Source organism: Falco peregrinus, chromosome 10 (assembly GCF_023634155.1).
Source record: "Falco peregrinus isolate bFalPer1 chromosome 10, bFalPer1.pri, whole genome shotgun sequence".
In the NCBI taxonomy this organism is placed as follows: domain Eukaryota; kingdom Metazoa; phylum Chordata; class Aves; order Falconiformes; family Falconidae; genus Falco; species Falco peregrinus.
The window spans coordinates 33143888-33159780 of record NC_073730.1 but is presented as its reverse complement, the minus strand read 5'-3'; the positions used below and the strand labels follow the sequence as shown (position 1 = coordinate 33159780).

General features: G+C 45.9%; 1 protein-coding gene and 1 long non-coding RNA gene across 4 annotated transcripts in view; one reads left to right on the top strand and one right to left on the bottom strand.

The window, feature by feature from the left end:
• LOC129785237 (uncharacterized) lies at positions 1-5057 on the bottom strand. Its single transcript, XR_008749003.1, has 2 exons — positions 4616-5057; positions 1-3710 (listed from the first exon to the last, which is right to left on the bottom strand). It is a non-coding gene; the product is annotated as an uncharacterized LOC129785237 (long non-coding RNA).
• Positions 5058-8986: 3929 nt separating this feature from the next.
• Positions 8987-15893, top strand: part of JAK1 (Janus kinase 1) — a 62757-nt gene continuing 55850 nt past the window's right edge. For all 3 annotated transcript variants that reach the window (XM_055815215.1, XM_055815216.1, XM_055815213.1), the window contains exon 1: positions 8987-9132. The gene's annotated coding sequence lies outside the window, so the exon portion shown is untranslated. The remainder of the gene's footprint in view (positions 9133-15893) is intronic.

The following is a 15893-nucleotide window of genomic DNA, read 5'->3' as shown; positions in this document are numbered from 1 at the left end:
AAAAAAAAAATGTGACTCCTGTTACTGTTCAGAGTGAACCATCGGTACCAAAAAGCCTCGTTTCAGTTGTACTAAAATAAAAAGAATCATTCCCAACAGAGTTTCAAGCACACAGTTGTCTTTTCGAAGTCCAGCAGTGCCCTGTATGAATCAGACTGTGTTTTAATTACTGTTCATTCAAATCGTTTCTGGCTAGCACAGAGCATTTGAACTTTAATCCAGACCTTCTTGATTAAAGATCTTTACAAATCAAGTAGCCTAATTGGAATGTCCCGATATGTGCAAATGTTAGATGAACCAGAATGTAACTTGGTTTTAGGTCAGGTTAAGCAATTTCTGAATGTGAACCTGGAGATGTTGGACAAAGTGGAATGAAAAAACCAAGTGGATGAAGGCTCTGGTGAAGTCTGTGTGATCAGAAATGTTGGGGGCTCAGCTGTGCAACGTTGATTTTCTTCAGGTGCAGAGATACCTTCTTGGCATGCCAGCTCCAAACCTGCTCAGTTAGAGCACCCCGCCTGCAAAATCTCCTGAGTTTGACAATAATTCAGCATTATTCATTCATTACAAATATGCTCAGCTCAACTGTGGCAGTATTTTCTTTGAGTAAAATTGGATCGATGTGTTGGAGCTGCATTCCCGCTCTTGCTATTCTCAGCAGAGTGCTGTGATGATGTTCTTGCTCCTGTTTGCAGGTGAGGGCTCCTTTTCCACCCAGTGCAAACACTGCAGTTACAGTAATGGCAATTACACCTGCCTGTTACCGGGAAAAGTAGTCCCCAGGAGTACCGTGAACAGAGGACGACACAATCATTTCTGCTCTATGCATAAAATATTTCTGACTGTATCTCATCTTTTGGAGATAAATACTAGCTGAGTTGTTGAATAATATGTAAACCCTGCATTTTTGTCATTCATGTGATTCACAAAGGGAAATGGTGACTTTAATTAGTGTTTGATTGTGGACAAAAAAACTCCTCAGAAACCGAGTGTTTCTGTGTGGTACAGTACCAAAGTTACTGCTATCATTTCTGTATTCAGGCAGATGATGAAGTCAAGGTTGTGCAGCTTGGTACGTAATTTGCTCTTCATAACCTTTCATGGGAGCAGGAGGGGGGCATGGATCTGTGGGTGGATTAATACACTCTTACATGAGATGATGGATTTATGTTGGGCTAACGTTCCAAGCTTTCTGGGACCAAACACTGCTGGAGCCAGAGGAAGAACCCCTCTTGACTCCAAAGGGCTGTGGCTCAGGCCTATACTTCAAATGAGAGGTGAAATTCTGATCCCAATCTCAAGTTCCCCATTGACTTCAAGAGGACAAGAGCTGCCCTTAGTCAGGGTTTTTTGTGATGCACAGGGATGTGCATCTGACACTGGAAAAAGCCACATTCAACCGTAGCAGAAAATGGGGCTGGGGGAAAGGTGTGAGGCTGTTCAGGAGGGAAACAACTCTCTTTTTGGGTGGTTCCCTGGACCTTCTGAAATCAAGCACTGCAGCCTCAAACACAGCTCGGGACATGTTAGTCCCTAGTGCTGTGCATACACTGGTTTCCTTAAATTAAGGCAAACTTGTTAAGATTTGGTGCTCTGCTGCATCTGGTCACCACTGCCAAGGGAGCACAGCAGTTACGGTGTGGCAGCTTGTGGTGCAGGAGGGGTGGGGAGGGAAGGTGGTTATCAGCACTTTGTCTGCCACAGTTTGCTGCTTCCTCCCTACGGTGAATTGAGAGCTCGCTATCGACTGCCCTCCATTTTAATTAACTCCAGAAGCAGGCAAAGTACACTGAATAATTCAAGAGAGACATGTGTTTAAACATTTGCGCAAGCTTCACGTTTCTCTTGCCTAAAAATAAGTCTGTGAGAGAGCAAATGATTCCTGTCCAAGGTGCTGGCAGATGGACAACAGAGCCATGGACCCCATCCCAACACCATCGTGTTGCATCACCCAAGAAGGCGCCATCCATGGGGCTCATCCTTGCTGCTGGGACCGTCCTGGGGCTGATGGTGGTGGGAAGTTCAAGGAAATGAGTCAAAGGCTGCATGCACAACGGCACCACCAGCACAGGCAGTCTTGGTCTGGCAGTAGCAAAGAGCTCCTAGAGAAGAGCCCTGGAGGAAGGGCTGGTAGAGGAGTAGGTGAGGTCAGCGACAGGTCTGAACATCAGTCGTTTTAATTGTTACTCTGAAGTTACAGTGGTAGCTGTTTTCCGTAACTGGGAGTCTCACCTCCTGCATTTTTTTTAATAGAGCATGACTTTAACAAAAGCACACAAGCAAAAATGTGAATGTGAAGATGCCCTTTAGGGTCAGTGTTTTGGAGTGCTAAAGCAGATGCAATTCTTCCAGAGGGAAGTGGGTTAGGAGGAGTCAATACCTTTCCTGTGGAAGCGCACTGATAATGGCTGTGCCGGTTTAGATGGGCACAGATCAGCAGAGACAATGTGAGAGGCTCCACGCCGATGTTTCTGATGTGTGGCCAGGATTACCAGCTGATTTGGTGTACTTTATATGCAAGCAATTTCCTTAAATGTGTTGGCTTCACATTCCCAGAGTGATAAAAAATGTCATGTTTTAGAAAAAAAAATTTCCACCCGCTGCAGAACAGCAACATTCAAGACAGCATGTGATGCCGCCCCTCCAGCATCCAAAGCCTTGCTGCATTCTTGTTTGAAATGCAGTGCTCCAGGGAACTCTGGAAATAAAAATTTCCGGAGGCTTATTGCTGTTGAAGCTTAATTAATTTAATTAATTTTGGATGTAAATGTGACATGCTGCAGTTGTAGTTGCATCCCCATTAAAGGAAAACTAATTTTAATCACAATCCACAGTGGGTGTTTTATCTGAAAATTATTAGAGGAACATAGTAGCTATTTACTTTCTTCTTAGTCGAAGGGCTTTTCACTTTTTCACCTCTGTAAGTGGGTTGAAGTTAAAGGAAACACGCGACAGCCTTTTAAAACACTTGCATGAAATACAGCATGTTTCACTGAAGAGGAAATGAGGAAAACAATTACTGAAAACGGGAGAAAAATCCTACACTGCTTTTCACATCCATAGGTCTCATGGAATGAAACAGTAACATCAGCTGTTTTCACCAGATTTTGTATTGCAGCCTGCATGTTCTCGGTGCCTTTGAAACCCATAGCTAACAATATCCAAATGCACTGTAGGAATTACCCTCTTGCTGTAGACAGTGTAGACACATGGTCCTGCTGAATCCATGGTACACGTGGCTAAGCAGCATGGCGGGCCGAAGGCAAAGACTGGGGCACTAAGCTCCTGACAATGATACTGCTAGTTCTTAATAGGCTTGGGAAAAAGTCCACGTTTCTCCAGGCTGGGAGTTTGTTTGCCATTCTGCTTTTTTCTGAACCCTCTGTGCCATTATGAGCAACACCCTTCTGGAAACATGACCTTAATTCTCTGTCTCCATATGGCAGAGGGAGGGGAATAAGGCAAATGACATATAAAAATGCTACTTTATAACACAGACCAAGGAAATGTAGTTTCCAGAAGTACACCTAAGAAAAGCAGCAGCAACAGAATGTGCTTTGGAAGTTGTCCAAGCAAGGCTGCTAGTGATTTGTTAAAGATTTTAGAAATGCAGTGTGCTCCAGGTCGTGTGTGTTCTGAAAGACACAGGCACGTGGTCTCTGGACGCTGACCTGAGACATGTCCCCAGCCATGCAAACAAGCTCTGTGATCTGTGGACCACAAGGGACGCGAATCAATGTTGTGTATCATTATGGAAAGGTGAATGCTTTGGTGACAAGTGTGGCATTTCCAATCCTAAAATGTTTAATTATTGCTCTGGTTGAGGTCACTGCTCTGCTTTGTCCCTCCCCACCAGCAGACCCACCTCAAGTTCCAGTTAGTGCTAGACTTGCCCTTATAAAAGCCAACCGTTGCACATAGAGCTTTTTCTGGGTTTTATATGTGTGTGTATGTGTATATATATATATATGAAGCTAGTATATAAGCAACTGTGTCTAGCTCTAGTGGTGTAGCTGGCAGGCAGCGTGGTGGCAAGTGGGTACCTGTGAACTGTGCAAGCACCAAACTCATCCTGCTGGAGACAGCAGTGCTGGAAAGCAGATGAGCTGAAGAAAATGCATTTGAGGTTCTGGGCAGTACTGATTTGTCTTTGCATATTTTACTAGTTTGCTTGAAGCACAATAAAAAGGTGCTCATCAAATGAGTCTGACTTCAGTGGAGAAGGAATCAGAAGTGGGATTTGGAGCTGGCCACCATCACCACCACCCCACCATCATTGCTACCAGCACCACCACCACACTGCTTTACTATGTTTCAGAGCAGTGATGGCTGAGACAAGGAGCCAGATTTAGGCTGCCCCAGTTGCAGTGTGCCAGCTGCGCGGCCACAGGCACTGGTGTAACTCCCATCCTTTGCAGCTGCTCTACAGGTCTTTACACAAACCCAGTTTCTGCCTTACGAGAAGTGAACACAAAGTATATTTTTCAGCAGAGAAATCTAGGGAAAAAAATGCACATAATGCTGTTGGTTCAGTTTGTTAAGAGGACAATGAACAACCAGAAAGCGAGCAATGGGAAAAAACAGACAGTGAAGGCAAGCAGCAACTTGCACATACCTGATTCAGGATTGAGGCACAGCAGCAGCAGCACCATGCTCCTAAGCTTGGAGCAAAGTGAGCAGCTCCAGCTCCCTGGCCCGGGAAATCGGGAAATCGAGCTATGTGTTACACCTCCTACACACTGCTCTGCCAGCTCGCTTCAGCCCCGTGCAGGAAATCCCCCTGCAGCTTGGCCTTCAGCAGCAGCTGCCACGGCACCCTCAGAACAAGGACTGCTTTGGATGGGCAAAATTTAATCCTTTGTTTTGCAGAGTAAATTTGGACTACTGACATGAAGTACCTCTTCTTCCCCAAACTGAGGTTATTAGAAACCCCACTTAGCTTAAAAAAAGGGGGTTGAGCATGATATTTAGAAGTAGTTAATAATGAAGAAGCAATTCACACATTCCTGATGTCTCAAAATAAATTCTCACACTTGACGAGCACTCTGAAAACTGTCACAAACATGGTTTCACCCATGTTGTGTGAGCACAGGAAGTTTAAGATAAATTCAGCAACAGATCAGATGAAAGAACTTGTGCACTTGTGTATCTATTTATACAGCTCCCATGGCAAGTCCCACCCCACCACTGCAGTGTCTGGGGGCCTCACAGTCTCTAAGATACTGCATGGTGATGGTGTACAGCGCTACCCACTTCGTCAATGGAGAGTCATGACGGGAAGGAGGTTGCAGCATGAATTCACCCGTAACACCCAGCTGACGGGCCGGCACCCAGTGGGTGGTTTGGAGCCCCTAAGGTTGTTGCGGTGTGACCCCCTTCACCTGACCCAGCTCTGTGTTGCCTGATAGCCTGGTCCTCCTGCTCCTCCTGGCCCTGCATCCTGGCTGCTCCCCATGCTCCAGCCACAGCAGGGTGAACCAAACCCAGCGCGGGTCCAGATGAGAACAGCTTCTGCTCTCTGTGTTATAAAAAATAACTTCAAGTGAAAAGATCAGTGTGGTTATCTTGATGAAAAAATCATAGAATCACAGAATGGTTTGGGTTGGAAGGGACCTCCAAGACCACCCAGTCCCACCCCACACCACGGGCAGGGACCCCTCCCCCCAGCCCAGGCTGCTCCCAGCCCCGTCCAGCCTGGCCTTGAGCCCTGCCAGGGATGGGACACCCACAGCTGCTCCGGGCAGCCTGGGCCAGTGCTTCGCTGCCCTCACAGTAAAGAATTTTTCCTAATACCTGCCCTAAATCTACCCTCTTTTAGCTTAACTTCATTACCCTTTGTCCTACCCATACCCTACACGCCGTTGTAAAAAGTCCTTCAAGTTGCTTTCCTTTGTAACTCCCGCTTTTTTTCCTGGAGATAAAAATGGAAGAATGTTTTTCTTTTGGGGGAAAAAAATATTTTAAAAATAAGTTCTAATTTGAGCAGCACTGAACATAGCCTGACACTCTGCAGGAGCATACAAGAGCACAGAGAATTATTCTCAGAATACTTTCTAATACTATCCAAAGTTTAAGGAATTGCTGACATTGAAAGTCAGCAGCTTATTTTACACATTACACAGCACCTCTGACTTCATTGCCTCCTCCTGATTTTTGCTAGTACGTATGAGAAGAACCAGGCTCCAGAAGTACTGCCAGGAACAAATCAATGACAAACTGAAGCCACTTAGGTAGTGTTAGATCATATTTATGTAAAGGTCCAGACAATCCCAAGCTGATGGCATCGGTGATTTAAAGCACTTTACTGTATGTACAGCTCCTCACTGTACCTTGAAATGCCATGAAAAAAAAAAAGCTTTCCAGACATTTATACTGTTTAAAATAGTGTGGAAACACCACCATTTCAGAGGCAAAAGTGAAGTTTGGCTTCTGGAAGCTTGAAAACCAAACTGCAGAGCAGGCAAGTAAGACATAATGTGTGCATCCATCCTTACCCCTTCTTTAAAGAAGGCTGCCAAAGAGGGTTTGTTTGAATTTAGTTTGGTTTTTAATTCACAAATATCAAGACAGTCAATGCTGGCCATGTTTATTTTGCCTTTTTTTTTTTTTTTTTTTGTGGAGGATATCCATGAATCCTGGAATTTGCAAAATAAATACATAAGACACAAAATAATTCTTCTGACCTGTCACTGCACCCAAGTACAGGACTGACAGGGGAAAGAAAAATTTATTTTGCATCAAACGCCTTTTCTGCAGCTCTTTACAAGCCTATTCTCTATATAAGCAAGAAAACATATTCAGCAAAAAATACATGTGATTAATTCCTTAGAGAAGACTACTTTAAAGGTTTTAATGCAAAATTACATCCTTCCCATAGGATGGTATGTTGTGGTAAAAGCAGACCATTTTGGGTATAGGTTGGAAATCCTCCCCTGTTATTAACATAGTTCTTGGAGTAATTTTTAGAAGCACATTAATTTCATCCCAGTTATATGTCATGGAACAACTAGTAGAAACGAGCAGACACTAGTGTCCTGAAATTAAAGAGAAAAAGCAAAAAGCTCACATTGCAGGCAGGACTAGGAGACTGAACACGCAGCTTCTGTGAGACTGTAAGTGCCATAGGAGCTCAGCCCCTTTTTTAGAGAGACATGTGTGAACATGAGTGTTTAATTCCCACTGAAGGATGTGGCCTTTCGGAGCCTGCGTCATTCCTGGACATGGTCTTGGGCTCTAGGCACTGATTTAGACGGAGGCAGAGGTAAAGCTGCTCTGCTCTGAGCTGCTGCAGGCACAAGCAGGCCCAGGCTAAGCCCCTTATACAATCCTTCCGTCACAGCCACCTCCTCAGCTTTGCTTTGATTTGATTTGTAGCTTTGAGCTTCAGGATTCAAGGACTTCTGCAGCATCAGTTGCTGTGCTGGGAAACGACCCCTGCCTGTAAAGCATAAATAATAAAGATCTGGTATGTTATTTGGCATGAAAACCCACTGAGAAAAACTGATTTTATCATGATAAAGGCAAAGCCATGGAAAGGACTAGCAAGAATGAAAGCTAATCAATGGAAGCACAGCCTCTGCAAGCAGATCCCAGAGCGGAGGGTGGGGAGCAAAAGAGCAAGAAAAGGTCGGGTCTAAGAGCCTTGGCACAGCCCCGTGCATGTGCAGGGTTTGACATCTCTCCTTACAGCCTCAGGACCATTTCTGACCTGAGTTAAGATTACCAGAGTGATGGAAACAGGGCGAGACTATGGTGCTTTCCTCTGCACCCACAGCACACGGTTAATCCAGACCCAGTGGCTGAGGAAGAAGATTAACAGGGTGCAAAAACATCCAAATTAGGCTCTGCTGGCTCCTGGACAGCTGGGGAAGCAGGTGGGGAAGGGCTAGCTTGCTCCCTCTTGCTGAAGGGGAAAAAAAAAGTCAATATTTATCTAGCTATAATTTGTAAACTACAACCACCTGACATGCACATCCATTGGCCGCGGCCTCCCAGCTCCCGTTGGAGAAGAAAAGCTTTGGTTTGATTTCCTGGAGAAAAGGTTCAGGACTCAGGACTGCTGAGGCACAGGGCAGCTGAGCTGGGGCCAATTAACTGTGCTGGGATATAAATGCTTCAGAACACAAAGGGGCTTGCACAGTTGTGCGTAAGGAGAGCTTGACAAGATGTTACCAGTGCTCCAATTAGTCTGAATTATGTGAAACTCCATCATGTCAACAAGGGGCACGTTTACCAGGGTGGTGGTGTTTTTTTTTTAAATGACCGATTCAGCTGTTGGGACAATTTTCGAAAATGCAGCAGCAGGTTGGCTCTTTCAGAAGAAAACACCAAATATATGTGTGTGTGTGTGTGTGGGAAAGAGGGAATCATTCCATTGAACTGCATCATTTTCTTACTGCTACTACTTCCACTTGTGCCATTCCCTGTGATTCCCGAGAGAAAAAAAGGAGTTTGAAACCTCAGTGAAGCAACCAGCTTCGGTACGGGCAGCAGAGCTGCGCGTTATCTCATTTTGGTGTAAACACCAGGCTGTTTGCGCCGGCTCGTTCGTGTCTGCTGAGGCTGGAGATAGGGCCACAGGTTTGTTAACCCGACCCCGCCGGTCACCCAGCTACGGCACGGCAGGCACTGGCCCGCGCAGCCGGAGCACCCCTCGCCCTCACCGCGCGGCGCCATGTTGGCTGCCGGGGGGCCTGAGGCACCTGCAGATCAAACCTCCGGGCTGGCGCCCCGCCGCACGCCTTGAACGCTTTGCCTCGCTTCACACCAGCCGGGGACAGCCCCACGTCAAACCCCGCTGCCTCCTCGCTGAGCGGGCTCCGCGACGGCCCCAGCAGGAGTGGCCTCTGAAGGCTCGAGCCGCCCGCGGCTCGCCCGCCGGCAGCTCCCCTCAGCCCGCGCGGCGGGAGGTGGCGGCGCGGCACCACCCCGGGGCGGGCCCGGCCCGGCGCATGCTCCGCAGGCGGGCTCCGCCGCCGTGCCGGGACCGCCGCCCTGCCGCTGCCGAGCGCCCGCCGGCTCCGCTCTCGGACAGCACCGGGCCGGGCCCTGCCGCCCCGCCAGCGCTGCGGCTGAGCGGAACGGCCGCCCCGCACTCCCCTCACGCCGGCTCGGCTCGGCGCGACGGAGGCGGTGAGTGGGGCCGGGGGGGGGGCTGCCGCGCCCCTCGGCCGGGCCCCTGGGCTGAGTGGAGCCGGGGAGGGCGGTGCGGGCGGCGGGCGCTTTTGCTGAGGGAAGCTCCCGAGATGGCCGACGGCGCGGGGGCGGCCTGAGGCTTCCCGGGCTCAGCGCGGCGGCCGGGCCCGGGGCCGCTGGGTTCTCCTCGGCGGTGAGGGGCCGGCGCCTGGGCTGGGGTGCGGGGCTGTGGGCTCCCCTGAGCGGTGAGGGGCCTGGGCTGGGGTGCGGGGCTGTGGGCTCCCCTGAGCGGTGAGGGGCCTGGGCTGGGGTGCGGGGCTGTGGGCTCCCCTGAGCGGTGAGGGGCCTGGGCTGGGGTGCGGGGCTGTGGGCTCCCCTCGGCGGTGAGGGGCCTGGGCTGGGGTGCGGGGCTGTGGGCTCCCCTCGGCGGTGAGGGGCCTGGGCTGGAGTGCGGGGCCGCTGGGCTCCCCTCGGCGGTGAGGGGCCGGCGCAGCATGGGGTATATGAGCCGAAGGGAGTTTCAGAGCCATGTTGTGGCGGGGGGGGGGGGGGGGGGGGGGGCAGGTTTGGTGATGGGAGGAACGGGAATGAAATAACTTCGGTTCTGCCCGCGGATGGGAAAGGGTGAGGTGAAAAAATATCCCAGGTGCTCCTGAGTGAGCTCAGATCCCCTGTGCTTGGTCTCTGTTGTGACTGGAACTGCATAGAGATACTGCTGCCTTGCCCTTCTGTGCAAATTAAGGGCTTGGAAAAATTTATTTGGGCTAGCTGTCAGTCTGGCATCTGTTCCTGTATGAGGGATAAAGACGCTTTTTGGACATCTCTTAGCCCCCATCTGTAGGTGCTCCTTCCCCTAAGGGTGGGGACAGCTGCTATGCAGGCAGGCAGGTCACCCATCAGCTGGATATCCATCACGCGAAGGGACAAGCAGGCATGTGGAGCAGGTAACCTGGCATTTGGAATGTTGCGCCTACTTTCCACCTTCTCCAGACACCTAAAAACATAATTCTGCTGTACGTGGTGTGAAAGCAATTATTATGTTGTTTGGATAATCCTGTTGAGTTGGGATTTTCAAGATCTGTATAGAAAGGACATACATAAGGAGAATCAGGACGCAAAAGCCTGAAGCATGTCAACCATGGAGGTTGATGGCAGAGACAACATGGCAGCCACTCAGTGTGGCAGGAGAGGCTGGACCCACCTCTCTTTAAACAGGCATTGAATCTGTGCTTAGGAGGAGGGTGGGGCGATGCTGGGGAAGCATGTGGCTAATGGGGTGGCCACTCCAATGGATTAGGGATGGGGGGATGTATTTTGAAGCATAGAGACCTGAAGGGCAGATAAGTGCAGTACAAGAAAGTTGGGGTTTTTTTCATTGTTTTTGGTGGTGGTTTTCCTGGGGGGAGATGGAAGTAATTCAAAGTTGCATTGGTGTTTAAACTTAACTCCAGTTAGCTCAGTTTAACTCTTGCTTGTAAAAGTTTCTCTGCAGTTTTCTTCTTGAGCAGAATGTATATATGTTGGTACCATTTTATTCTTGACTGCTGGAGCTTGATATTAAGTTCAGTTTTGACCATATATGGGGAGTAGTAGGCATTTCCTCCTGGCACTTGTTTTTAAAACACACAGGAAGTTGCACCTTGATCTGGGTTTGTGCTAGGTGACACAGAGGCAGGTGCTTTGAAATACAGAGCCAGCTAAGGACATGCTGCTCATGTCTGAGCAAACAGCAGATCGCATCAGGCTCTTGCTGTCATTTGCGGTGTTGAAAGTTAATGATTACAGGCAGATTTTAGAAGTGTTTTTCTCGGTACATTTTTAGTGATTCAGTTCTCCTTAAATACCTTACTTGTTTAAGTATCTGCAAGCTGTTTGCCCCAAAGCCCAGTGGAACAGAGAATATACTATGCTCCTGCAGAGCAAAACTGCAAATGTTTGACCTTTGGGAAAGATTAGGTGAAAGCTTTGTAAAAAGCCAGGGTGAGTGGGTTTAAATTTGCACAAAAATATAAACACAAAACTGGAGCAACTTTTAGTTTGCGAACTCCTGGAAGTAGCTGCACTGCAAAAATCAGAATTTGTTTCAAGGTGGCCTTGTTTGAAAGGCAGCTCCTGTAAATCTTGAACTGTTCAAGCATATGCTGTTTCTATGTGTCCGAATTAACTTGCGTGTTCGATGAGTTTATTTAAAAAAACAAATGGGAAGCAAGATCTGGAGAGAATATCTACTACAAAAGCTTTGGAAAGTAGACCTGTTTCAATTGCAAAGCAAAAAGCTGAAGTGTACATGAACAGTCACTGGACAGACTCAGTGGTGAAAATCAACATACCTTTTAAACTCTTTTTCCTTAGCCAGAGTTTGCAATTTAAACTTTAATTCTTTTACTTTACCTCTTGGGGGACTGGAAGTAAGCCAGGGTTCTGGGCTGGAAGAATAAGCACTACTAATTCAGTAAGCTTAGCTGGACGCTTCTGTAGCAGTTCACGACCTTGCAAATAAAAGACTGAATTCACAGAAACTAGCTTCCCTTTTTTTGTGTAGAGGGGAAAAATCTTTCCGTTTTCATAGGCAGCATCCTGACAGTGATGCCCGCAGTTGCGGGCAGGAAGATTTCACCTCTTTCCTACCATGTGCCTCCCCATCCTCCCTCAATCTGGAGGTGAAACACCTTTTTCTCCTTGGCACCTTGCTGCTGGCTGACTTGGTATGAGGAAGAGAGGTTCAAAATACAACACCAACCCAAATGGAGAACCCTTGAAACTTTGTTCACTTTGTTGGGTATGAATTGCTCTGTGTTTACATAAAGAGGAAGGTGTTTGAATTGTTTTGAGAGGTTAAAGCTTTTACACATAAAAACAAACCCTTAAGACTGATTTGTATTTAGATGTGAAAAAGATTGTTATGAGAAGCTACGAACCAGAAAGCATGCTGAGAAGCCAGGTTATGAAGACTGAGCTGGGTTCCTGACTCATCTTATGTCCAACAGCAATTAAAAGTGACAAAATGTTTTCTTCTGGACAATAAATTGGCAGTATTCAAGTTGTTCTTCTGTAGCCTGTCCAACAGTTTGCGATTTCTTAATGATCGGTTATTATTTCTGTAAACACATCCAGAGTTGCTGTAGATCTCTAAAGCACTTAAAATGCAATTAGCTTTCAGGTATTGGTAATAGCAAGCACTTGCCAAAGTGATAGAAAATGGCTTTTACAGTTCAAGCACATGATTCAGTCAGTTAGTGCTCAAAGCCTGCCTTTTCCAAAGAAAACTTTTTCATGGACTGATACTGCTCAGTTTTGCTAGCAGGGTGAGATAAATATGGTTGGAGCTCATCAGGAAAGTGGAATCTCAAAAGAACGGCATTTTGGGTGTTTGATAGCTAAAATTGTTACACCTATCTGTTGCTGCAGTATATGAAGTGACAGACTGGGGGGGTGTTATTCTGCTCATCACTTGATGTCTTTATCAGACCTTCAGGTACCCTGTCCAGTATTTGTTTTCCCTGTTCACCTGATCCTTCCAAAACCCTGAAACAATGCTAAAAAGTGCTAGGTTACTGGAAAAAGAAGTTGATGATGGTTCTTTTGGGCAAATTGGTTGCAGTTTCTCTTCATTGAGAGTGAGGAAGTGTGATTTAGTGGTTTTAATGTCCTGGCCTGTTGAAAACAGGTGGATTTTTAAGGAACAGGTCCTGACATTTTTCTTTGTGCTGAAGGGTTTATAAAAGTACAGACAGTTTTGCTGGCTAGAGTAAGTCTCATTTTTTCCCTGAACTGGTTATATAAGTGTAACATAAGTTGCATAACTGACATAAGAACTGAGCTACAAGGAACTGGAAGAGCAGCTTCTACTTGGAAGGAGGGTAGTCTGTACCACTCATATTACACATCATTAGCTTTTACCATCCTCTGACACTGTATGAGTTGTTTGATAAGTGGTGTGAATATGGTTCTCTGCATGTTATGTGATTATGATCACACTTTAAAACAGCTGTCCCATAAAATTATTCTGTTAGATTATTTTTTTTTTCCCTGCAGGATGTGAAAGGTAAGATAGGAAATAAAGGAAAAGAACTGGAAGTTGATGGAAAAGCAGAGAATGTATACATCATCCTGAGCTATGGAGCAAGGTGGTGGTGAAAGTCTGGGAAAAATCAAGTTGGAGTTTTTGTTTGAGGAGGAACTTGCCTGCAAGGTTAAGATTCTGAACAAATGCTGTTATAGCTACCAAAGAATAGGAAAATTGTATTGGAGTAAATGCCTTGGTGTTACTATTGATTCTGCTTCGTCAGCAGTTCTGAAAGTAAACAGTCCTCCAGGAATACCAAGTCACGGTTCTGCTGTAGCTGTGGATGAGCAGCAAGGGCTTGCTAGTAAAGAACAAACTTTTACAAGTTTTACAGTTTTACAATCTGGCTTCAAGAAATACATGCGTTTATGATGGATGAATCTAGCAGCTTTGCTTTGTGAAGTCTTTTGGACTCGTATTTGAAGCCAGTCTGTTATGTAGAGGAGGGTCTGCTAATAAATGGAATAAATTCAGTATTTAATGCTGTGTTCTCTGACTTTTGAGGCACATAGGATTTACCATGAGTCAAGACTTCGGTTGCCTTTGTGTGTAGTGGAGGAGGAGACGGGAAGGCTCACAAAGATAAGGAGTCAGTCTGCTGGTGGATAAGCATGTAATGCAGCATTTGAGGAGTATAGAACCCTTGAGGTGTTTTAATCTCAGATGTGTCACTGGCCAGTGCCTGACTTTGGCTGAACAACCTGTTTATTCCTTCAACACATTTCTCCTCCACTCTCCTGGAAATGTTGTGTTCCCTCCCCAGTCCTCAAAGGCTTACTTCCCTTTAAACACAAAATCTAAGTGACGACGGCTACTCCTACTTCCAGGAGAAAACTCCTAAAGGAAAATTTGCACATTCCTCAGACTGTGGTACGCTATCTCCCTTTTTTTGCAGAGTGGATCTCAGAGTGGCCCTCGCTTGTTGAGCCACTAATATACATGAATATACTGCAAGTTTTAGCAGTTTTGTACACCAAGTGCCATTTAAACTGTTTCTCCAGTGTTTTGTTTCAGGTCATTTTCAGCTATTTGAAGACTTGAGTGGAGTCTGGATTGCCCATCAGGTGGCCCAGTTGGAATTTAGCAGGGTATTGAATTACTTAATTTTATTAGCAGTATTCCTAATAATTACCTTTCAGTCTGGGGCGTATTCTGTCAAAATAAATTTGTTGGCCTTCCACTTCAGATCTTTTAAACTACTTAGTTTGACTGGTTGGAAGTTGAGATTGAGGTAATATTGACTCATGCTATTTAGAACAGGAAAAAAATTCTTGTTCAGCCTGGGAGGTTGTACCTAGATCTGTGAGAGCTACTGTGCCTAGGGCTGTGCTGGAGACAGCAGTTCTTGAAAAAAAAATCCTTACACCTTTCATGTCAGAGGAAGGACTAACTTAAGCCTTCTACTTTTTTATATAAGGAAGACAGAGCAGAATGCTGGATCATCATGGTAGGTCTGCGACTTGAGAGGGGAGTGAGAGGAGAGGGAACACTTGCAAAAAATTTGTATGCAAACTGAATTTTTGAGGAAATTAATTTGGCGGAACTTACTTTTATACTTATTTTGATACACTAGCAGCACAAGACATACATTAAGCAAAACAAACCTTAAAAGCCTTGGCACTTGTACTGTCTACATAACTTGCTGTTGCTTGCCATCCATAAATACCTGTCTCTACTCCTCTGGATTTTACCAGAGTGTGATAACAAATTCAAAGCAGGCTGTTTGTTTGGTTTTTATAAAGCTATATTAGTTTTTAGGGCATTAGATGTTTAAGGGGAAAAACACCACAAGTACAAAAGGTACTGTCTAGCTTAAGCGTTGCATTAGGCTCAGTCTTTTATATTTAAATCCGCTATTTTAGTTGGGTTGTTTCTGTTGTCCCTAGGGTATCAAGTGCTTGCATCTCAACTCAAGTTGGTGGCCGCCTGCATGGAAAGAAAGTGTGGCCACTCAGTTCTGAGGTTTCTGATGAAGAATAACTATAAGCTGGCATTTGGAGTTTACTTATGGTTTTCTTATACGCAGAGTGTCTTTCGTGTTTACTGCAGATGCACAAGAAATAACCTTTCACTTCCTGAATGTTTCTGCATTTCACTTTTCCTCAAAGTATGGCAAAACAAATGCTAATAATTTTGAAATTGCCAGAGCCCACCTGTTCAGAGAGTTTAAAAGTTCAAAAGGAACCAGACAGTTAAGTCAGCGAGCCTGACCTGTATGTATCAGCCTCTGTTGCCACCCTTCACAGCTCTATTAACTGTGCTGAAGCACTCTCTTCTACAGGACATATCCTCTCCCCTGAGAACAAAAGATTACACATTCACTGTTTACCTTTTTGTTTTTTCCTGCTATTGATTTCTGTTGCCTTTGTATTAAACTGTGGGGGGGTTTTTTTCTTCATTTGAATCTTCTGTCCTTCTTTCTTGTTCTTTAGACTTAAGCTGAAGGAAGAAAAAGGTTCATTTGACTTCACTAATTGAAGTAACAGCTGCAATGCTGAACCTTAGCGCTTGCTGCCTTCCAGTTTCTAATGGTAAAGTCTATTTGGTCTGTAGGCCATAATGGACCGCACGTTCTTCTGAAACCGTGTTATAGCCTTGTAACTTTTTCTCACTGTTTTCCTATTAGAAACATCAGTGCCTGGCTTGGGCAGAGAATGGCTGAAAACGTGTTTTATTTGATTGTTACATATTG